Source organism: Saccopteryx leptura, chromosome 6 (genome assembly GCF_036850995.1).
Source record: "Saccopteryx leptura isolate mSacLep1 chromosome 6, mSacLep1_pri_phased_curated, whole genome shotgun sequence".
NCBI classification, from domain to species: Eukaryota; Metazoa; Chordata; class Mammalia; order Chiroptera; family Emballonuridae; genus Saccopteryx; species Saccopteryx leptura.
Genome location: NC_089508.1, coordinates 150,866,067 through 150,890,349, shown reverse-complemented (window position 1 = coordinate 150,890,349; position 24,283 = coordinate 150,866,067). Strand labels below are relative to the sequence as shown.

Here is a 24,283-nt window from a genome sequence, read left to right as displayed (position 1 = left end):
TTTAAATTTAGCAATTTATTTCTGACAATACTTGTGTATCTTAAGTTCTCAAGGACAGTGGAGAGGAACTATTTAGTCTCACTTTTGGATGGACTAGCCTTGTCTTATATTATGTGGGCATTGTGCCACTGCCAAGAAACCAAATAGGCCATTGGAACTCATTTTTAATTGTGAACCTGTGAACAGTCACTGTCTGCTGGGTGATACCGGGCTGCCTTGGTGGCCCAGAAACACAGGTCTGGATCCGAAGCATTCACTCCATTGACTATTTCCTGTAGGGTGAGGCTGGCCTGCAAGGAAGGAGACACATATTCAGGTCAGAGTCTTTGCCAAAAGGAACCATGAAGGTCATCGAGTCTAGCCATCTAGATTAGAACAGGCTGGCTTGGACAAGATGTCCCAATCTGCATACTGGTCTACATTAGAAGATTTGCTGGTCTCATGAGGCTCATAGATCTCTGGGGTACTTCTCGTGCTCTGGGGGAGAGGCAATTCCTGTCATCACTTGGATCCCGGAACCTTTTTATAACATGCAGTCAGAGGAATTTGTTTAACTTCACAGCTGCTTTTGGAAGGAGGGGTGCTGAATAAGAGTTGGGGACAAATAACAGACTAAACCAGAAAACTTGAAAGGAAAAGCTGGGGAGTGAGATGTTCATTGCGGCTTTGGGAGCTCTGACACAGTCCCAAAATCTAGAAGGCCACGTGCATACACAGGGCTGTGCACATGCTTATAAAACACCGAGAAGGCCCTGCGCCCTCACCTCTGGCTAACTTCAAGACTCTGTGCAAGCAGGAAATGAAAGTTTAAGTCAAGATTGTCAGCTGTCTGGTTGAGTATTTAAGGCATGCCCCAACATGCACACAGGACCCCTTGGCAAAGATTGGGTGAATTTTTGGTTCCAAGTATTTAAGGAAATCTGTCCAACTGTTAGCTGACCGCTGAGCAGAGAACTCAGTAGCCACATATTAACAGAGAATACAGACTTTAAAAAATTAGTTCAGAAGTCACTGAACAAAAAATAACAACAACAACAACAACATGTAGGCAAAAGGATCTGATATCCAAAGTTGCTACATAATATTAATATTTTGAAAGTGACCAACTGCCAAAAAAATTGAAAGACATGCAAAATATGGCATGTACACATGAAAACAACAACAACAATTAATAGAAATTGTCCCTGAAGAGTCCAAACATTGAATTTAATAGACAAAGACTTTAAATATATTCAAAGGAGTAAGAAAAACCATGTCTAAAGAACTAAAGGAAAATATGGGAATGATGTCTCACTAAATAGAGAATATTGATGAAGAGATAGAAATTACAAATGGGAACCAACTAGAAATTCTGAAATTGAAAAGTATAATAACTGAAATAAAAAATTCACTAAAGGAGCTCAGGGGCAGATTTGAATAAACAATCAGTAAGCTTAAAGATAGGTCAATTGAGATTATCCAGTTTGAGGAAGATAAATAAAAAAGAATAAACATGAAAATAGGCAGATCTGTGTAGATCTGTGAAACACCATCAAGCATACCAATGTATGATTTCATAAAAGGATGGAGAGGAGAGAAAGGGGAAAAAACAAAGAGAGAATCTTGAAATCATCAAAAGATAAGCAACTTATCACACCCAAGGGCTCTGTAAGATTAAGAGCTGATTTATCACCAGGAAATATGAAGACCAGAAAGCAACAGATTGACTTATTTTAAATGCTGAAAGAAAGACTATTAAGCAAGAATTATATATCCAGCAAACTATAATGAAGAGGAAATTAAGACATGCCTAGACTGAAAACAAAGACAAAAATAGAATCCATTGTTAGCAAATCAACTGTACAAAAAGAGTTCTTTAGGTGCTAAAAAGTAGACAATAATTAAAATCACATTTAGAAATCAATAACACCAGTAATGATATATATTGGTAAATATAAAAGACATAAAAATACAAATATATTTTTGATTGTAACTGTTTTTACTGTATTTCCCCATGTATTAGATACACCTTAATTTTGGGGCCCAAGATAAAAGAAATGTATTACATAAAGTTATTGAACTCAAGTTTTATTCATCATAAAATTCATATAACTCCTCATCACTGTCAAAACTCCCAACCTTGTCATCATCTGTGTCTGATGACAGTCACTGTCTTCAACAATGAGCACAAAAACAAGCGCGAAAAAGTGAGAAATGCAAGTAAAAAAACTACAACCACTGTATAACACGCACCCAGTTTTTAGACCTCAAAGTTTTCGAAAAAAGGTGTGTCTTATACACAGGGAAATAAGGTATATGCTGTAAAAGAACTGCATAAAACAATAATTATAAATCTATAGTGAGGGGCATATAATGTATAAAGAGGTAACTGGTGTGACAATAAGAGCAAAAGGAAGTGGGGAGGGAATGAAGCTAATATAGGAGTAAATTTTGTACACTATTAAAATTAGGTTGATATTACTCCAAGCTAGATTATTGTGAGTTAAGATGTTAACTATCAGAGTGATGTCACGGAAATGGCGCCGTGAGCAGTGCGTCCGACAGATCTCCCCAAAATCTCAACAAATTTATCAACTAGAAACAGAAAAATTTATCCTCGGAGCATTCTGGAGTTCCACACACACTGAAAGCGAAAGGACTGTTATCACTTGAATCTGAGAGACGGGTCGGAGCTGAGGGTGTGGAAGAAGCTAACTACCGCACGGACGTTCATTCAAGCCGAGGAGGGAGTACGCCTGTGATGAGTCAACCCACGCGTGCAACTGCCCGCCCACACTCGGGGAGGAGCAGCCGCCGGCGTGCCGTGAGAAACCACGCCCGTGCCCCGTGCCGTGGTCAGGTCTCAGAGCGAGCTCCCTTGCACCGCGAGTGTCCCCAGCGGCCCACGCACTGCGAGTGAGAATCCCCAGCCACCAGCGTGCCCAGAGCACCCCATTTGCTCGTGTGCCCTGAATGTCCCACTTGCCCACACGCCCAGAACACCCCACTTGCCCACACACCCAGAGTGCCCCATTATCCCACACGCCCAGTGCACCCAAGCCGCTGGCAAGGCAAGTGGGAAGGGCGCCAAAGCTATCTTCCCTACTCCGGAGATTCTCTCCATGGGCGGGGCACCTCACCCAGCCATTCAAGCTAACAATCAAGCGTTGGGGGAGGGGCGCGCGGGCAGCTTGAAATACTTTCTGGAGCACAGCTGTGGATCCAATCACTGAAATTAGCTTAACTCATGAAATCTGCGCACCCACAGGGCTCTAATTGATAAGATCTCTCTCAGTTCAGCGATCCAAGACAAGAGGCGTGATATTTTTTAGTGCCTCTCGCTAAAGGGGCGGGGGCAACTTCTGATTGACAGAGCCTTCATATTCAGGGATATACGCTAACAAGAGGGACTTGGCAGATGTTAAGATCTATACAGCAAGCAGCGACTAGTGCCTCTTCTTCCCAGCCAAAACAGGCTACAAAATGTGGAAAGCCTGGGTTGAGTGGTCCAACTGAATGCTAGGCGCTGAACAGTCACCTTGACAACAATTGACTCCCAGCCCTGCCTGATTATGCTGGAGGCTCGGACTGCCAGAGCCTTACCCAGAGCCTTGCACTGAGTGGGGATAGAGTGGGGATTTCCCAGCTCTTTGAGCCTCTTACTCCCCAGGCAGAAGCAATGGCAGCCTCATAGCTGGATCACCAGGCTGCTAATTCAGGAAGGGGAGACTAGAAGAGAGACTCCAGGAAAGCAAACTCTCTCATTGTTGGACCCTGCAAACGCCAACAAGCCTTGACTACCAACGAGACTAAAGCCAATTATATGACATTGCCATAGAATCCCATCAACTGCAAATCCTTACCTAAGCGTGACACAGGGGCAGAGCCTGGGGTACAGAGTCACCGACCAGGAAGAGGGAGAGAAAAGAAAAAGGAAGAAGTTAACCTCTCAAACTCAAGAAAAATCCACAGACTTTATAACTTGTTCCACTATTTTTTCGTTGTTGTTGTTTGTTTCTTCTATCTTATTGCTTTTATTATTATTACTTCTATTTCCTCCACCTCGGTCCTTTTATTCTCTGCCCATCTTATGCTTCCCTTTTCTTGAACTACACTACCCATGAGTGTTACATTTTATTTCTTTTCTTCATCCTTACTCTCCTTTAGGGTTACACTGCAAAACCCTTAACTCTCACTCTCTCCCCTTTTGTTTTTTTTTTTCTTTTCCTTTTTTTCCTCCTTCATTTTTCTCTTTTTCTTATTTTTTCCTTTCTATTCGTTTCTTCTTTTCTCCTTTTACTTTTCCTCCCATTCAATCCTCATTCACGAACAAATTATTTAATTTGGGACTCAAGTTTTTTTTGGGTTTTTTTTTTTTTTGCTATTGTTTTTGGTTTTCTTTTGTTTGTTTGTTTTTGTGACATTTTGGGTACTTTTTACTTTGCTTTTTAACTCATTAGCATTCCTCCCAACCCAAGGTCTCCATTGTATTTAGTGTTTGCTCCACTTAATACAACAGATTTTTACTTATTATTTTTTTTCTTCTTTATTATTTTTTCCTCCTTTTTTCTGTTTCCCTCTTATCCCTCTCATTATATTTCTTAGTCGACCATCACTTACAAGCAAATCATTTTATACTTGTCTAAGATTTTCTCCTTTTGTTTGCATTTAGTAGGTCCCTACTCCCTTTTTTGCCCCTTGAACTCTTCACCCCAAATCAGGCCCTTCGTTATAGGCAGTTTTTGTTCCATTTAGCATAATATAATTCACAGGTCATCACGGTATTTCCCTAAGGAGGGGAGAGGAGGGAAAGAGAAGAAAAAAAAGGGGGGGAAATAATAAATTATTACTGTTTTTTTTTTGTGGGGTGTTTTTCTTTTTTCCTTTTTGTTTTTACTTTTTATTCTTTATTAATCCTAATTAGTGCTATCAACAAGACCACCCTCAGATGCCAATAAGAAAAAGGAAATAGAATATTATGGATACAAAAGATAGAGAGGTAACACAAATAGATATGGAAAAACCTATGGAGAAAAGATTTAACATATTGGAAACCTTGGAGCTAAATGACAGAGAATTTAAAATAGAAATCCTAAAAATACTCAGAGATATACAAGAAAACACAGAAAGGCAATTTAGGGAGCTCAGAAAACAACTCAATGATCACAAAGAATATATATTACCAAGGAAATTGAAACTATAAAAACAAATCAAACAGAAATTAAAAACTCAATTCACAAGCTGAAAAACTAGGTAAGAAGCTTAGCTAATAGAACAGCCCAGATAGAAGATAGGATTAGTGAAATAGAAGACAAGCAACTTGAGGCACAACAGAGAGAAGAAGAAAGAGACTCAAAAATAATAAAAAACGAGAAAGCCCTACAGGAATTGTCTGACTCCATCAGAAAGAATAACATAAGAATAATAGGTATATCAGAGGGAGAAGAGAAAGAAAATGGAATGGAGAATATACTCAAACAAATAATAGACGAGAACATCCCAAGCCTGTGGAAAGAACTAAAGCCTCAAATTCAAGAAGCAAACAGAACACCGAGTTTTCTTAACCCCAACAAACCCACTCCAAGGCACATCATAATGAAGATGACACAAACCAATGACAAAGAAAAAATTCTCAAGGCAGCCAGGGAAAAGAAAAGTACAACATATAAAGGAAGGCCCATTAGATTATCATCAGATTTCTCAGCAGAAACTCTACAAGCTAGAAGAGAGTGGACCCCAATATTTAAAGTTCTGAAAGAGAGGAACTTTCAGCCATGAATACTATACCCATCAAAGCTATTCTTCAAGTACGAAGGAGATATAAAAACATTCACAAATACAGAAAAGGTGAGAGAATTTATCATCAGAAAGCCCCCACTCCAGGAAATACTAAAGGGGGTTTTCCAACCAGATTCAAAGAACAAAACAAAACAAAACCACAAGTAACAGCTCCACCAAGAACACAATAAAACTAAATTTATACTGTGACAACAAAAGAAAAAAAGGGGGGAGAAGATGGAGATTAACAGTAGCAAAGGATGATGAAGCGCAGAAATACTCATAAGATAGGGTACTACAATGAATATGGTAGGTATTCTTTTCATTACTTAATGGTAACCACCCTTGAAAAAACCACCACAAAAACACTTGACTTAAAAAAGGTAGCAACAGAGTAAAGAAGTATGGAATACAAACAAACAAAAACAAATGATAGAAAAACAAAAGAGAAGAATCAAACAAGATACAAAACTAACAGAAAGCAATTTATAAAGTGGCAATAGGGAACCCACAAGTGTCAATAATTACACTAAATGTAAATGGATTAAACTTACCAATAAAAGACATAGAGTAGCAGAATGGATTAAAAAAGAAAATCCAACTGTATGCTGCCTACAAGAAACACATCTAAGCAACAAGGATAAAAACAAATTCAAAGTGAAAGGCTGGAAAACAATACTCCAAGCAAACAACACCCCCAAAAAAGCAGGTGTAGCAATACTCATATCTAATAATGCTGACTACAAGACAGAAAAAGTACTCAGAGACAAAAATGGTCATTTCATAATGATTAAGGGGACACTGAATCAAGAAGACATAACAATCCTTAATATATATGCACCAAACCAAGGAGCACCAAAATATATAAGACAGCTACTTATTGACCTTAAAACAAAAACTGACAAAAATACAATCATACTTGGAGACCTCAATACACCGCTGACGGCTCTAGATCGGTCATCCAAACAGAGAATCAATAAAGATATATTGGCCTTAAACGAAATACTAGAACACCTGGATATGATAGACATCTACAGGACACTTCATCCCAAAGCGACAGAGTATACATTTTTCTCTAGTGTACATGGAACATTCTCAAGAATTGACCATATGTTGGGCCACAAAGACAGTATCAGGAAATTCAGAAAAACCGAAGTTGTACCAAGCATATTTTCTGATCATAAAGCCTTGAAACTAGAATTCAACTGCAGAAAAGAGGGGGAAAAAACCCACAAAAATGTGGAAACTAAACAACATACTTCTAAAAAATGAATGGGTCAAAGAAGAAATAAGCGCAGAGATCAAAAGATATATACAGACAAATGAAAATGACAGTACGACATATCAGAATCTCTGGGATGCAGCAAAAGCAGTAATAAGAGGAAAGTTCATATCACTTCAGGCCTTTATGAACAAACAAGAGAGAGCCGAAGTAAACCACTTAACTTCACACCTTAAGGAACTAGAAAAAGAAGAACAAAGACAACCCAAAACCAGCCGAAGAAAGGAGATAATAAAAATCAGAGCAGAAATAAATGAAATAGAGAACAGAAAAACTATAGAAAAAATCAATAAAACAAGGAGCTGGTTCTTTGAAAAGATCAACAAAATTGACAAACCCTTGGCAAGACTCACCAAGGAAAAAAGGCACAGGACTCAAATAAATAAAATCCAAAATGAAAGAGGAGAAATCACCATGGACATCACAGATATACAAAGAATTATTGTAGAATACTATGAAAAACTATATGCCACCAAGTACAATAATCTAGAAGAAATGGATAAATTCCTAGAACAATACAACCTTCCTAGACTGAGTCATGAAGAAGCAGAAAGCCTAAACAGACCAATCAGCAGGGAGGAAATAGAAAAAACTATTAAAAACCTCCCCAAAAATAAAAGTCGAGGCCCAGACGGTTATACTAGTGAATTCTATCAAACATTCAAAGAAGACTTGGTTTCTATTCTACTGAAAGTCTTCCAAAAAATTGAAGAAGAAGCAATACTTCCAAACACATTTTATGAGGCCAACATAACCCTCATACCGAAACCTGGCAAGGATGGCACAAAGAAAGAAAACTACAGACCAATATCTCTAATGAATACAGATACTAAAATACTAAACAAAATACTGGCAAATCGAATACAACAACATATTAAAAAAATAATACATTATGATCAAGTGGGATTCATCCCAGAATCTCAAGGATGGTTCAACATACGTAAAACGGTTAACGTAATACACCATATCAACAAAACAAAGAACAAAAACCACATGATCTTATCAATAGATGCAGAAAAGGCTTTTGATAAAATACAACACAATTTTATGTTTAAGATTCTCAACAAAATGGGTATAGAAGGAAAATATCTCAACATGATAAAGGCCATATATGATAAACCATCAGCCAACATCATTTTAAACGGCATAAAACTGAGGACTTTCTACCTTAAATCAGGAACAAGACAGGGTTGTCCACTCTCTCCACTCTTATTTAACGTGGTGCTAGAAGTTCTGGCCAGAGCAATCAGACAAGACAAAGAAATAAAAGGCATCCATATCGGAAAAGAAGAAGTAAAGGTATCACTTTTTGCTGATGATATGATCCTATACATCGAAAACCTGAAGGACTCCACAAAAAGATTACTAGAAACAATAAACCAATACAGTAAGGTCACAGGATGCAAAATTAACATACAAAAGTCCATAGCCTTTCTATATGCCAACAATGAAATATTAGAAAACGAACTCAAAAAAATAATCCCCTAGGAATAAACATAACAAAGTATGTAAAGGACCTATATAACGAAAACTACAAGGCATTGTTAAGAGAAATAGAAAAAGACACAATGAGATGGAAAAATATTCCTTGTTCTTGGATAGAAAGAATAAATATAATTAAACTGGCCATATTACCCAAAGCAATATTTAAATTTAATGCAATTCCCATCAAAATTCCTATGACATTTTTTAAAGAAATGGAACAAAAAACCATGAGATTTATATGGAACTATAAAAAACCCCAAATAGCCAAAGCAATCCTAAGGAAAAAGAATGAAGCTGGGGGCATTACAATACCTGACTTTAAACTATATTATTAGGCCACGATAATCAAAACAGCATGATATTGGCAGAAAAATAGACACTCAGACCAATGGAACAGAATAGAAAGCCCAGAATTAAAACCACATATATATGGTCAAATAATCTTTGATAAAGGGGCCAACAACACACAATGGAGAAAAGAAAGCGTCTTCAACAAATGATGTTGGGAAAACTGGAAAGCCATATGCAAAAGAATGAAGCTCGACTACAGCTTGTCCCCGTGTACTAAAATTAATTCAAAATGGATCAAAGACCTAAATATAAGACCTGAAACAATAAAGTACATAGAAGAAGACATAGGTACTAAACTCATTGACCTGGGTTTTAAAGAACATTTTATGAACTTGACTCCAATGGCAAGAGAAGTGAAGGCAAAGATAAATGAATGGGACTACATCAGGATAAAAAGTTTTTGCTCAGCAAGAGAAACTGATATCAAAATAAACAGACAGCCAACTAAATGGGAAATATTATTTTCAAACAACAGCTCAGATAAGGGCCTAATATCCAAAATTTACAAAGAACTCATAAAACTCAACAACAAACAAACAAACAATCCAATAAAAAAATGGGAAGAGGACATGAACAGACACTTCTCCCAGGAAGAAATACAAATGGCCAACAGATATATGAAAAGATGCTCTGATTCATTAGTTATTAGAGAAATGCAAATCAAAACTACAATGAGATACCACCTCACCCCTGTTAGATTAGCTATTATCAACAAGACGGGTAATAGCAAATGTTGGAGAGGCTGCGGAGAAAAGGGAACTCTCATCCACTGTTGTTGGGACTGTAAAGTAGTACAACCATTATGGAGGAAAGTATGGTGGTTCCTCAAAAAAACTGAAAATAGAACTACCTTATGACCCAGCAATCCCTCTACTGGGTATATACCCCAAAACCTCAGAAACATTGATACGTAAAGACACATGTAGCCCCATGTTCATTGCAGCACTGTTCACAGTGGCCAAGACATGGAAACAACCAAAAAGCCCTTCAATAGAAGACTGGATAAAGAAGATGTGGCACATATACACTATGGAATACTACTCAGCCATAAGAAATGATGACATCAGATCATTTACAGCAAAATGGTGGGATGTTGATAACATTATACGGAGTGAAATAAATAAATCAGAAAAAAACAAGAACTACATGATTCCATACATTGGTGGAACATAAAAATGAGACTAAGAGACATGGACAAAAGTGTGGTGGTTACCAGGGATGGGGGGAGGGAGGAAGCAGGAGGGAAAGAGGGAGAGAGTTAGGGGGAGGGGGAGGGGCACAGAGAAAACTAGATAAAAGGTGACAGAGGACAATCTGACTCTGGGTGAGGGGTATGCAACATAATTTAATGACAAGATAACCTAGACATGTTTTCTTTGAATATATGTACCCTGATTTATTAATGTAATCCCATTAACATTAATAAAAATTTATTTAAAAAAAAAAGATGTTAACTATCCCGAGGACAAAAACTAAAATAAAAAAAATTAAATATATAGCAAAAGAAACAACAGGAAAATAAAAATATTAAACTGGAAAATATCTGTTTATCACAAAATAAGACAACAATGAAGAAATAAAGGCACAAGAAAGACAAAAGACAGTAGCAAAGTGGCAGACATGAATCTTGTTTTTATTAGTAATTGCATATGTAAATACATTAAATACTCCCAATAAAAAGCAAGGATTGACAGAAGGAATTTAAATATCGTGATACAACTAAATGGTATTTATAAGAGACAGACTAGATTCAAAGGCACCTACAGGTTGACAATAAAAGGATTGAAAACAATATGCCATGCAAATAGTAACCACAGTTAGCTAAAGTAGGTATAGTAATATTAGACAAAACAAACTTAAAGACAAAAGTTGTTACTAAAGACAATGACATTTTATAATAAAGTCAATTCATCTATCAAAATATATAATAATAATTATAAACATATACATACCTATCAAAGCCCCCAAAATATATGCAGCAAAAACTTACAGAATTAAAGTGAGAAACAGAGAATTCAACAATGACCATTGGAAACATCAAACCCCACACTCAATAATAGATGGAACAATTAGTTATGATATCAACAAGTTAATAGAAGACTTGAACAACACTACAAATCAACCAGACCTAACAGACATCTACTCTAAGGAAGAGCAAAATATACATGCTCTTCAAGGGTACATGGAATGTTCTCCAGGATAGACCATGTGACATAAAACAGGTCAACAAATTTATAAGGTCTGAAACCATGCAAAGTATGTTCTTCTACCACAATAAAGTTAGAAACCAATAATAGAAGAAAAATTAGTAAATTTACAATTTTGTAGAAGTTAAGTGACACACTCAAAGAAGAAATCACAAGGGAAATTAGAAAACACTTGGAGACAAATGAAACAAACACAACATAAAAACTGATGCTACAGCTAAAGCAGGGCTAAGAGGAAAATATATAGCCATATATTAGAAAAGTAGAAAGGTCTCAAATTCATGATATAACTTTATACTTTAAAAAAACCTAGAAAAATAAGAGCAAACTAAACCCAAAACTAGCAGAAGAAAGAAAATATTAAATACTGGAGTGGAAATAAAATAGAGAACAGAAAAGTGGGGGATGGGAACCAATGAAACCAAAAGTGGGTTCAAGAGATAACAAAAATGACAAATCTTTAGCTAGCCTGACCAAGAGAAAAAGAGAAGACTGGAGTTATTGTTGAGAATGAAAGTGGGAACATTACTACACAGAAATAAAAAAGATTAGAGAGTAGATGAACAAAATATGCCAACACATTAGATTATCGAATAAGAGACAAATTCTTAGGAATACACAAACTACCAGAAGTGACTCAAGAAGAAATAGAAAATCTTAATAGACTTGTAACAAATGAACTACAGTATTAATTAAAAAAAAGCCAAGAAAACAAAAACAAAAAAACTTCCACAAAGAGAAGCCTAGGCCCAGACTGGCTTCACTGGTGAGTTTTCCCAAATATTTAAAAAGGAATTAACAGTAATCTTTATAAACTCTTTTTAAAAATAGAAAATGGGGGAACTTTCTAGCTCTTTCTATGAATCTGGCCATACCTTGATACCAGAACAAACAAAGAGATTGCAAGAAAAAGTACAGACCAATATCTCTCATGAATACATATGCAAATATCCTTAACAAATTCTAGGAAACTAAATGCAGCAATATATGAACAGGATTATACATCATGAGCAATTGTGATTTAACTAAAAAATGCAAGGGTAGAGCCTTGGCTGGTGGCTCAGTGGATAAAGCATTGACCTGGTTTATAAACATCCCAGATTCGATTCCAGGTCAGGGCACACAGGAGAAGCATCCATCTACTTCTCTCCCCTTTCCCCTTCTCTTCCTCTTCCCTTCCCACAGCTAGTGGCTTGATTGGTCTGAATATGGCCCCAGGTGCTGAGGATAGCTCAACTGGAGCACATCAGCCTCAGGTGATAAAATAGCTAGACATCAGCCCCTGATGGGGTTATTGGGTGGATCCTGGTCAGGGTATATGCAGGAGTCTATCTCCCCACCTCTCACCTTAAAAAAAAAAAAAAAAAAAGGAATGCAAGGTAAATTAAATTCATAGAATAGAGAGAAAATAAAATCATATGATCACCTCAAATGCAGAAAAAGCATTTTACAAAATCCAGCATGCTTCCATGATTTAAAAAAAAATTCAACAAACTAGGAATAAAAGAGAACTTCCTTAAACTGATTTACAAAACCTACAAAACACTCACAGCTAGCATCATACTTAATGGTAAGAGACTGAAAACTTTCTCCCTAAGATCAGGAACAAGACAAGGCTGTCCACTCTTATTCAACATAGTATTGAAAGTTTAGACAGGCCAATTAGGCAAAATAAATAAATAAATGCCATCCTTATTGGAAAAGAAGAAGTAAAACCATCTCTATTTGTAAATGACATGATCTTGGATGTAGAAAATCCTACATATACAAAAAATTAGAGCTAATAAATAGGGTTCAGCTAGATTGCAGGATTAACATACAAAAACCAATTGTATTTTTATGCACTAGCAATGAACAATCCAAAATTAAAATTAGGAAAACAATATTATTTACAGTAGCATCAAAAAGAATAAAATATTTAAAAATAAATTTAATAAAAGTACATAACACATATGCTGAACGTTGTAAATAAATTTAGTGAGGACCTAAATAAATGAAAAACTATTCCATGTTAATGAATCGAAAGACTTAGCACTCTTAAAATGGCAACACTCCACAAACTAATCTATAGATTCAGTGCAATCCCCACTGAAAGCTGAGCTGAGTTTATTGAAGAAATTGACAAGATAGTTCTAAAATTCATAAGGAATTGCAAGGGATCTAGACTAGCCGAAATAATCTTGAAAAAGAAAAACAAAGTTGGAAGATTCACGCTTTTCAATTTCAAAATCTACAAAGCTATAGTCATCAAGTTGGTATTGGACTAGCATAAGATAAACATGCAGATCAATGGAAGAGAATTCAGAGTCCACAAATAAACCAGCATATTTATTATCAATTGATGTTTCACAATGTGTCAAGACTATTCAATAAGGAATAGTCTTTCAAACAAATGGTGTAGGGACAAATGGATATTCACATTCAAAACAAGGAAATGAGACTCCTACTGATTTAATTAAAAATGGACCAATGACCTACCTATAAGAGCTAAAACCATAAAACTCTTAGAAAAAAAAAAAGGGATAAGTCTTTATGACCTTAGATTAGGCAATAGATTACTAGATATGATACCTAAAGCACATAAAACCAAAGAAAAAAGTAGGCAAATTAGACTGTTTCAAAATTAAAAACTTTTATGCTTCAAAGAGTCTATCAAAAGAGTGAAACGATGATCCACAGAATGGGAAAAAATATTTGAGTCCATAGTGGCTCGACTCCTGAGTCCTTGAGCTTGTCCTTCTCATTCTCAATATTTTATTATGAAAATTTCTAACATGTAGAAAGTTGAAAGACTTCTTTGATGAACATTCATTCACCTAACCACAATAAACAGTTTGCTATATTTGCTTTGTCACACCCTCACCCCCATTCTATTTTTGATGGATTGTAACCATGTGACTTTTTCTGCACTGTCATTGAGAGAGCGAGACTGTTGCCTCATACTCACAGATGCATCTTTGCCTCGATACTTAAATTTCCTCAGCCTCTCTTCTGGAGCTTCTGAAGTCTGCATGTTGACTGGAAGAAGTAAACCACCTGCAGGCAGGACAGTTACAGAGAGATTTTCAGGGTCCAGTGTGTGGGTTACCATGTTAACAATGGAACTGAAGACAGAACAACAGAATATAGTGTCAGCGGCTGCAGATGGAAGGGGAAACTTTTAGGGACAGTGTGGCTTGAACCGGGCCTCTGATGGCTAGGGTAGGTTGGGAATAAAGCACTGACCCCTTCCCTGTGGCTGTGTCCAAGAATTTCTATACAGAGTGTGTGTGCAGGATGGCAAGGAACCTAACCAGGCTCTGAGAGGAAGACGGCCCCCTTCTCCCACACACAGCCCACCAGCCCCCTGGGTCTCAAGTGTGACCTGCTTCTTTGAATTCTTTAGTGCACTGCCTCCACCCTGCCCCAGGCCTCCATCCCCTTTCATCCACACTATGGCAATCGCCTCCCAACTGTCCTTCCTCCTTCTGCCATTGCCTTATTCTAATCTGTTCTCTACACAGAGGCCATGTGATCTTTTAAAGACGAGAATCTGATCATGTAATTTCTCCCACTGAAAACTCTCTACTGGCTGCCCATTGATCTTAAGAGAAAACTCAAACTCCCTGTGATGCCAAGGGAGCTGGCCCAACCCACTCCATCTCCAACACCGCTTTCCCGTCCAAGAATCTAAGTATCTTGCTACTCACTTTTACTTTCTCATAGTTTTTTTTTTTTTAACACCACCCAATATCCTCTTGTTTCTTGTGTATCTTCCTCCCCCTACACCCAATGACATGGGACCATGTGTGTCTTGTGTACAATTCCTTAGGTCCTTCACAATGCATAACATATAGGTAGTAGGTACTCAAATATTTGTTGGATGAGGGTGGTATGTGGTAAGATCACAAAGGGAATTGGCCCTCAATTAGAGGAGGTTATTAAAATCAGGCCAAGTTTGAACTTTCTACAGGCTGTAGAAATAATGTTTCTTAAAAGTATGCAATGAGCCCTGGCCGGTTGGCTCAGTGGTAGAGCGTTAGCCTGGCGTGCGGAAGTCCCGGGTTCGATTCCCGGCCAGGGCACACAGGAGAAGCGCCCATCTGCTTCTCCACCCCTCCCCCTCTCCTTCCTCTCTGTCTCTCTCTTCCCCTCCCGCAGCCAAGGCTCCATTGAAGCAAAGATGGCCCGGGCGCTGGGGATGGCTCCTTGGCCTCTGCCCCAGGCGCTAGAGTGGCTCTGGTCGCAACAGAGCGATGCCCCACAGGGGCAGAGCATCGCCCCCTGGTGGGCAGAGCGTCGCCCCCTGGTGGGCGTGCTGGGTGGATCCCAGTCGGGCGCATGCAGGAGTTTGTCTGTCTCTCCCCGTTTCCAGCTTCAGAAAAATACAAAAAAAAAAAAAAGTATGTAATGAATATTTACATACTTTGTTTCCAAGCATACAGAATGTGCAAGACTATACTATAGGAAAGAGAAAGCTGGATAAAGAAGGCCAGAGTCTATTGACTCCATTCTTGACTGTATAAGAGCTGAAAATAATTTTGGGAGGAAAGGCTAATTTAGACATATCAATTTGGAAAGGATAGCATAGAGCAGCGTTTTTCAACTACTAGTCTGTGGACTAGTTCATCAGAAATTGAGAGCTGGTCTGTGCAACAGTTAACCACCATGATGTATGAAGATTATAGACCCAAAGATCTTAGTAGAATTTACATGATTTCTGCCTTAGTGGTCCCCAACATAATCGTCCTATTTTTACCAATCCCTAAGTGTAAAAAGGTTGAAAACTACTGGTGTAGACAATTTGGAGAGTTCTATAAGTGAGCTGAGAGCTAAGACTGATGCCTTATGCAGAGAGATGAACTCCAGGTGGGAACAGAACAAGAATTGAATCTTGGTGGCACTCATATTAGGGCCCAAGAGAATAAAGAACCAGCAAGAGACCGGGAGAAACAATGGAACTGGAGACAGAACAACAGAATATAGTGTCAGCGGCACGACTGGTAACAGCTGGCTACTAGGCCAGCGACAAGTCACAAGACCAGAGCACCACCAGCCAGCCACAGTAAGATAGGAGAACCTGACAGCTGAGGATTTGTGGTGGTGATTTTGCCAGTTTTAAAGCATTAGTCTCCTTAGGAGTTTGGGCAAGAATAGCCTACAATTTGTCTGCATATCCACAAATGAAAAATGTCAATTACTTCCTGGAGTTGACCAAACCCTCCTGCAACCCCCAGCACAGCTCAGTCTGGAGAAGTGGAGAGTGAAAAGATGCTTCAAAGGAAGTTAAGGAAACTCTCAACCATTCTGTCGACAAGGTCATGTTAGCCACCTCCACATCCCCACCACCTACATAAAGTAGAGGGGTCTTGGTGACATCCATAGTCCTTCAGTAGCTGTATAGTTGCAGGAGAAGCAGTTTACAGAAGTTGCCTTAAAACAATCTCAGCCTTTTGGATTAATTCAGTTAAAATGTCAAGCTGGAGGTAGCTCCAGCAACGCAGCAGAAGCCTGCATGTCAGAAAGAGGAGAGTGTCATATTGCAGGGTAGTCTCAGCCCTGAGAGGTCAGGCCAGAGTGACCATATCCTAGCCTTTCATGGACTTCTAAGTAATTTCAAATTCTGCCTCCTAAGGAAGAGTTGGTTTTCATGACTGAAAGGTAAATCATTGCTATTAATTTTGACACCCTTTCAAATACCATCTTGAAAGAGTTCTCTAGTTGCTGTAATATTCAGTTGCAAGAGGATTATCAGTGGGAATCTGAGATTTGGGTTTAATAAGAAGCTATAGCCTATATCTCCACAAGAGAGAAGACATATAGCCTTTATCAGTCTGGAGTAGGTTAGTATTATGGGCCTATTTCAGGGAGCAATGGTCTAAACACATTGATTACATGCCAGGAGTGTTGGACACTTAGGATTAAGTGAAGCAACATTAATAGTAAGGCAGAGACAGTCCCATTTGGTGGGTGAGGACCCATCTTAGACACCATCTCCCACAGAATCCAGAGTCCCTTCTCTGTCACACACCTGAGCCAGCACTTCAGCCTAGGTCAGTCTGCACCCTGCGCCAACACTTCTGATCACTCAGCTTTGCCACAAAAAATTTGTAAAAAAGGTCTGATTAGGAAAACACCAAGTCACCACCGTGGCACTTAACATTAGGATAGTGTGTTGGAAAACAGGAAAGCACGTGTTTTAGGCAGGCAGTGGAAACTATGGAGACCACCTCATTGCCATGTCACCAATTGTCAGTGACAGACCAGCCCAGTTCATGAGACTGTCTGAATGTGCATAGGTAAGAGGGCCATTTGGTATATATAAGGTGATAAGATGCTTTTGCTTCAGAGGAGGCCCAAGGCAGTTCTTAGCTCTCGTACCATTGCCATGGGAACCATTTGTCCTTCTGCCACATTCCAGAAGGTATGGCCATAAAGGAACTTTGGAAGTGGGTCCAGGGATTCAGATGGCTGCCACATCTCATTGATCACAAATCAGATATTGAGTATGAGATGGCATAAGCAGACAAAGCTCAACTTCAGATCAGATGGGGCTCTCCTCTCCCTGAGGCATGTTTAAAAGTCACAGATTTGGCTAAACCACTTCATTTGGGTACATTCTGCACAGCCAGCTGCAAAGCAAGCCCTTCTGGTTTTCACAACCTCTCGAGTCCCACTCAAATGTGCTTCCTTCCCTTGCAGGCTGTGTGCAGTGTCCAGGACAGCTGCCGACCCTGTCATTCCATACCAACCGCTTCTGGATGTGAGCTCCAGAGAAAGTCAAATGGGTTATTTAGGCAAATGCCAGCACACCTACTCCTCCAGCCTCAGGCCAGCTCTGCTGCTCCCCACACAGAGACCCCTGCACTGGGTGTCAGGTGGCAGAGACCTACACAAGGGACCCTGGCCAGGTCTTGTTAATGGTCCTGAGTCACTTTTTCTGGTTGGGCCATTACAGGACATCTTTTTCCTGTGCATTTTTCAATGTAGCCAAGCTTTGACTGTGAGCATCTTTCATGAACTGAGAACTGTACTAAATTAAGATATATTTCATCATCCAAGGTTGGCTTCTCTAAAGCAGTTTTCTTATTTTAAATTAACACAACCTTCAGAAATGTGTGGAACATTAACTCCCAATAATCCCGCTCCTCCTCCAAGTTAACCTTGAAATTCTCGGACCACCTTCTACATGCCTGAGTACTCCACACGTGCACCGAGTGGCTAACACACAAGGGGAACTGGCCACATGGTTTTGGGACACTTTTTCCTCTTGGCCTGTACTGTGGACATCATTTGATGTCAGTATGCCGAGATCTACATCACTAACAGACACTTTTTTCAAGCAAAGTGGGATTTAAGCTAAAGCTAATGTGGGGCTGTTTTTAAGTAATCTCAAATTCGGCCCCATAAGGAATTAGTCCCCAGGAAGCACTGAGCTGCCTGCCTCTCTGATGTGCACAGGTCAGCAAGCAGATGCCCCAGGGCTGGGGTGGGGCTCCCAGACAGGGGTTGCTGGCCCCAGGAACAGGGCGCCATCTCGGTGTACTTTGGCAACATAGATAGGCTGTCTCCAAACACCGATGTTTGATGCAGGGAGTCCTAACCAGGCCTACCTCCAGGACTTACACTGGCGCAGAGGGGAGGCTGGAGACCAGGCCCTCTTCCTGGTGATCCCACCTCCCAGACTCAAGGATGGCTTTGTGGAAGGGACAAAGCTGGGTGTACAATTACCACAGGTGAAAATCTCCGGAGGCATATTTCAGGGAGTGAGAACACAAGCATAGTCACAAGGCACCCAGACCTATGGCTGCTGTGTGATCATAGATGGCTCTATGTACCCTGCAAGCTCCCCGCTGGGCTCTGCAGAGTATATGGACACCGACAGCTGCCACATCTTCCTCATCCACCCTGGAACCAACCCAAGGGCTCCTGAGCACACGTTCTGTAAACAGAGGCCTAGTTCAACAAGGAGACCTGGCCAAGGCCATCTGGGAGCCGCTGGTTTTGTGGGGGGCAAGACTCTAGCACCTCAACTAATCCTCAGCTTTGTGTCTCATTACCTGAACAAGAGCAAGCTGTCTGGTCAGTACCTGGAAAGAGACTTTGGAGAAGACACAGCCATACTCACGCACAGGAATGGGCCACCACCCACTTGTTTCTCACCTAGCAGAGAGCTACAGCCCACAACACACTGGTTGGTCTTAAATGCCCTCAGCAGGTGGCAGGTGTGGCCTTAAATGCCCTCAGCAGGTGGCAGGTGTTTCTGGGATTTGGCCCTTCCCTACTGGGTAGGTTTCTGACTTAAGCCAATGCTTCTTAGCTCTGGATGCACATTGGAATCATGTGAGTAACTAACTTTGAATATCCTGCCCCTGGCCTTAGGCCAGAGATTGAGTTGGCCTGGTGGGGTTTGGGGTAGGGAGTTGGGGAGGGTTTGGGCAGGCCTGCAGGGTGGAACGCAGGTCTCCAGGTGATTCTCCTCTCCCATTCTGGTGAGGTATAGACAGGAGTCTTAAAGGATCCCTGCACCTTCAGGCTCTGCAGCTGCAGACTTTCAAGAGCCTCAGGTGAAATGTTAAAGGTGAGCATCAGGGCCTCTTCCTCCAGGAAGGCTCGCATTCCCATGTTTGAGACTTCAGGGACAGCTAGATTGAGAGCCCTTCCTAAAATTGAGTATGAGGCTTAAAACTGATGCTGAGCAGTTAACAAATGTTTACTTCAATGGCAGTTATGGATTTGTTTTGTATCAAAATGGAAGTAGGAACAAAATTTCATGCATTTAACAAATATTTATTGAGTCCCCCCTTGCGCCAGACCCAGGGATGCAATAGTGAATAAGATCATTGCCCTCCAATCAGGAACAAAGATGGGTCCTCTCAGCACAATGGAAACAGGACAGCAATTGCGACAACACAGAGCTGGGGAGGTCAGGGAGTACTTCCTGGAGGAGATATTGCTGAAACTAAGTCCTCAGGAAAGCAGGAGTTAGCAGGTGAAAAACAGTGAGAAAGAGGCTCCAGACAGAGGGAACAGCATAGGAAAAGACACTGAAGCAAGAAAAATGTCCATTCAGGACCACCAGAGAAATGATGGGGTCGGGTGCCAGGGCTAAGATAGCTGATGTACCAGGGAGGGTGGTGAGAGAACACCCTGGTTGCACTCTCTGTAGGGCGTTTTAAACCAGTAATAAACCGACTGCAGACTGTTTGCTCATAATCACCCTGAGCCAAAAATTCTGAACTGTGTTGGGGAACTGCGCCCATGTTGTACCTCACCTTCTGACAGTGTTTGGACTTTTCCTGAGGGCAGCAGGAGCCCCAAGGCCTCAGCACAACTGTGCTTCCATTTGCATTGTTTTTATTTTTTTCTGATTGAAAGTTTCAAATCCATAGATTCAGATAGAACAGTACAAACGAATCCTCAGGTACCTGTCACTCAAGTCCAACCAACACTGTTTTCTTTCTTCTTCTCCACCTTCTTCATTTTGTATTTATTGATTTTTTTTTGCTGGAGTATTTTAAATTTAAATGAAATCTCAGACATCATAACATTTCACCCACAAATATTCAGGACAAATTGCACAGATACGACTTTAAAAACTAAAACTAAAACTAAAAGACCCCCCCCCCCCCCCTGCCCATCACGTCTAACAAAATCAACAATCATCTGAATGTGTCATTTTGGAGTATTTAAGCTAGCCTTGGGAAGGTGAGAGGATTCTTTCTGGGGTGGAGCTAAATGGAGTAGAAGCAGCTAGGAGGTGGCTGGGGTAAGAGTAGATAGAGGAGGGTCTGGCCCTAGATGCTCTGGTTTCAGGAAGTGAGGGGGGAGGTAAATGGGGGCTCTGAGAGGGAGAATCTTGGGATTCAGGGTTGTACAGCACCCCCAGGTGCCTAAGGACAGGGAGGTGGGGATGCAGCCAAGCTAGTCAGTCAGAGCTGGGCAGGACTGGGTGACCCGTTGGAGGTGGTGGTAGATGCTACCTGACCCAGAACCAGGAGATGAGGAGAAAGGGAGACATTAAGGAAATAAAAAGGCAGCTGGGGAGACAGCAAAGAAAACTCAAGGTTGATTTTTCCCCGAGGGCTCTCCAGTGAAGTCCGAGCCTGCGTCCCTCCACCCAGTCTGGTCAACTCCTTACAGGTTTTTGCATTCACCCGATTTTCTTAAGAGTTTTCTTTTATGGAGGTGTGGGGGTGGTCTATAGAATTTTCTCCTCATTGAGGTCTCTGAACAGCAGAAGCAGAAATCGCATCCAGAGCCAAGGTCATGTGTACTTCAGGAGCTGGACTGTGGGCAGGGCTTCATCTGGGAGTAGCCATTGGGCTCCCCTTTGTGCTGGCCTCAGAGTGCAGGAGTTAATCAGACAGGGACCCTGTGGCCAGGGAATTTAGTACTCACAGCCGTTATTACTTGAGTGTCTAAGCTCTAATAATCACATGGGGAATTTGTTCACTATTATCACCTCACTGTGTAATAACCTGGTGAGATAGATAGTATTATGCTCCCTGACAAAAAAGTTAGTTAGGTATTCAAAGACATCACTGTTTGTCCAGCATGATGCTGCCTGTCCCTGTGATGGCTCTGTGGGGGACATGCTGTCCTCACAGAGTGCAGGACAGTAGGAGGAGAATAAGACTAGGGTTTGATCCAGCTCAGTCCCTGGCCCCAGGGGGAGTGCCATAAATACAGTGTGTCTGTAAAGTTATGGAGCACTTTTGACCGGTCACAGAAAAGCAACAAAAGACGATAGAAATGTGAAATCTGCATCAAATAAAAGGAAAACTGTCCCAGTTTTATACCTGTTCAGTGCAGTTCGATGTGGGCTCATGCACATATTTTTTAGGGCTCCTTAGGTAGCTATCCCGTATAGCCTCTACAGACTCATCACTGACTGATGGCCTACCAGAACGGGGTTTCTCTACCAAACTGCCGATTTCCTTCAACTGCTTATCCCACCAAGTAATGTTATTCCTATGTGGTGCTGCTTCGTTAAAAATGCGCCAATATTCACGTTGCACTTTGGTCACAGATTTGAATTTAGCGAGCCACAGAACACACTGAACTACCCTCTGTACCATCCACATCTCGACTGGCATGGCCGTGGGCTGCTCCACTGTATACACGGTGTTACATCATCATCTGCGCATGCATACATGCTGCTATATCATGCTACAGAAACTGGGAGGGTTTTCCTTTTATTTGGTGCAGATTTCACATTTCTATCATCTTTTGTTGTTTTCCTGTGACCGGTCAAAATTGCACCATGACTTTATGGACACACTGTATATGCCGAAGAAATGGATTGATGAATGAGTCGATGAATAGATGATGAATAGATGAAAGGATGGGTGGATGATGTGATGAAAAAGTGGATGAACAGATAGATGTGTGAATAATGGATGGATAAATGGATGGATGGGTAGATTAGTGGATGATGTGTGGATGATAATGGATGGATGGATGGATGAATGAATAAGAGATTACCCAGCTGAGTTGGGGTTTGAATCCACCTGAGTTTTTCAGACACTGGGCTTTACTTGATCTTGCAAGATTCACAGAAAGTAAAGAGACTCTTTTATAAAAATAATATTTCTTAATGAAGGGAATGATGCCAGGGGGTATGTTGAAGGGGGAGATGAAAAGTTGAAGAATTTGACGTAAAATGAAAGGGGCACTGTGGTGCCAAATAACATCAGGCTGAGACATAATTTTAAATGTGTATGAAAAAGAACGTCATGCAGCTGGATTAATCGACGTTCCGCAGCCTTGACTGCCATATTCCTGGGATCTTGCAGAATCCATGATTAATTAGAAAATCTCCAGTGGGCTTGGGATCAGAGACTTTTCAAGCTGGGCCGAGTTTGGGAAGCTCTTTGTCCGAGCCCCAGCTTGTCTCTGCCATAGTGCCAGAGCACTCTGCTTAGAGGAACCCGTCCTTGGCCCAGGCTCCATTGCAGAGCCTGTGAGGGAGCTTCCAGCACTGGCCTGAGCAGGCGTCGCCTGCAGAGTCCTGGGCTCTCTGGGACAAGAGGCTCTGTGTCCATGTCTGTTCTTCATGGAGTACACTGTGAACTTCCCTCAGCTCGCCAGGGCTCCATATCACACCCCTCCTGGGCGGGCACCAATCCCCCTTCCTCCAAGGCACCAAACCACAGCTGGAAGAGTTGCTTCTGGAATATGCCAGGAAGGGCCTTCCAACCACTACCCTGGGCAATAACCAAAACCAAACAAAGTCTCTTAAGACATATCAACTGACATTTATTTCCTTTTCTTTCCTAAAAAAAATTTCAGATTTTTAGAATAGCCCTTCTCATCATTAAGAAATCTTTAGGCAACACTGATACATTTAAAGAAGGTAGAACAGCAAATCACCTGAAATGCTGGCTGCAGAAATCGTGGGTGTGGTCCCCTGGCTGAGTGCCCTTGTGAAGCAGCCTCAGTGCATCTGCTCACCAGGGGACTCCAGCTGTTATGCAGTCTTTTTGAAAAAAGACCCAATATTCTGTGGTCCTAGCTTTCTGCTAACAAAAGTGAATTTACATCGTTGAGTTAAAAAATATCCATTTACCATTATTTAACTTTACATTTCACTTTGTTAACTAATATCTGTGGGTGGACGTTTAGGTTGTTTTTGACTTTTCATTCACACACCCAAATAGTGGTTTCCTGAAGAGTTTCCCCTCTGTTCCCTCCTATGGAAAGTCAGCTCCAAGCTGCCTGTAGGAAGAGGAGAGGGAGAGAGGAAGAAAGAACAGCTTTTGGGCTTCTAAAGAGGTTCCCTAAAGAACCGATATGGGAGTATCAGATGGGCACTGCCTGGTGAGGGGCTGCCCCAGGCCCCAGGCGGGTGGCCAGGCCAGAAGCCTCAGGCTGGTCTCTGCAGCTCTCCTCCTAGCCTAGAGGTTTGGGCCCAGCCTGTTCCTGCCCCAGCAGCCTAACAATAACCTCCACATCCAAACTGTGGAAAGTCGAGCTGGGACAGTCAGAGGGGTGGCAATGAGATGCCCCCATGTGGGACTGGGGATCAGGCTGCTGAGCATGACTCTGCAGACACCTTCAGAAACTTGCGAGGAACACAAAGCCCTGATAATCTAGTCTGATTCCATTCTCTCACTTCCCTGAGCCAAGTTATGGGAACTTGTGGCTGCAACTGTTGACCTTGCAGAGAGGAGCCTGCTTGCTCCAGGGAAGTAGCCCAGAGTAAGGGACATTTCCTGGA

The 24,283-nt window shown here is 40.9% G+C and overlaps 1 pseudogene; it reads right to left on the bottom strand.

The window, feature by feature from the left end:
* LOC136377193 (importin subunit alpha-8-like) overlaps positions 1–14,095 on the bottom strand; it is a 32,025-nt pseudogene extending 17,930 nt beyond the window's left edge.
* Between the last annotated feature and the right edge of the window lie 10,188 nt (positions 14,096–24,283).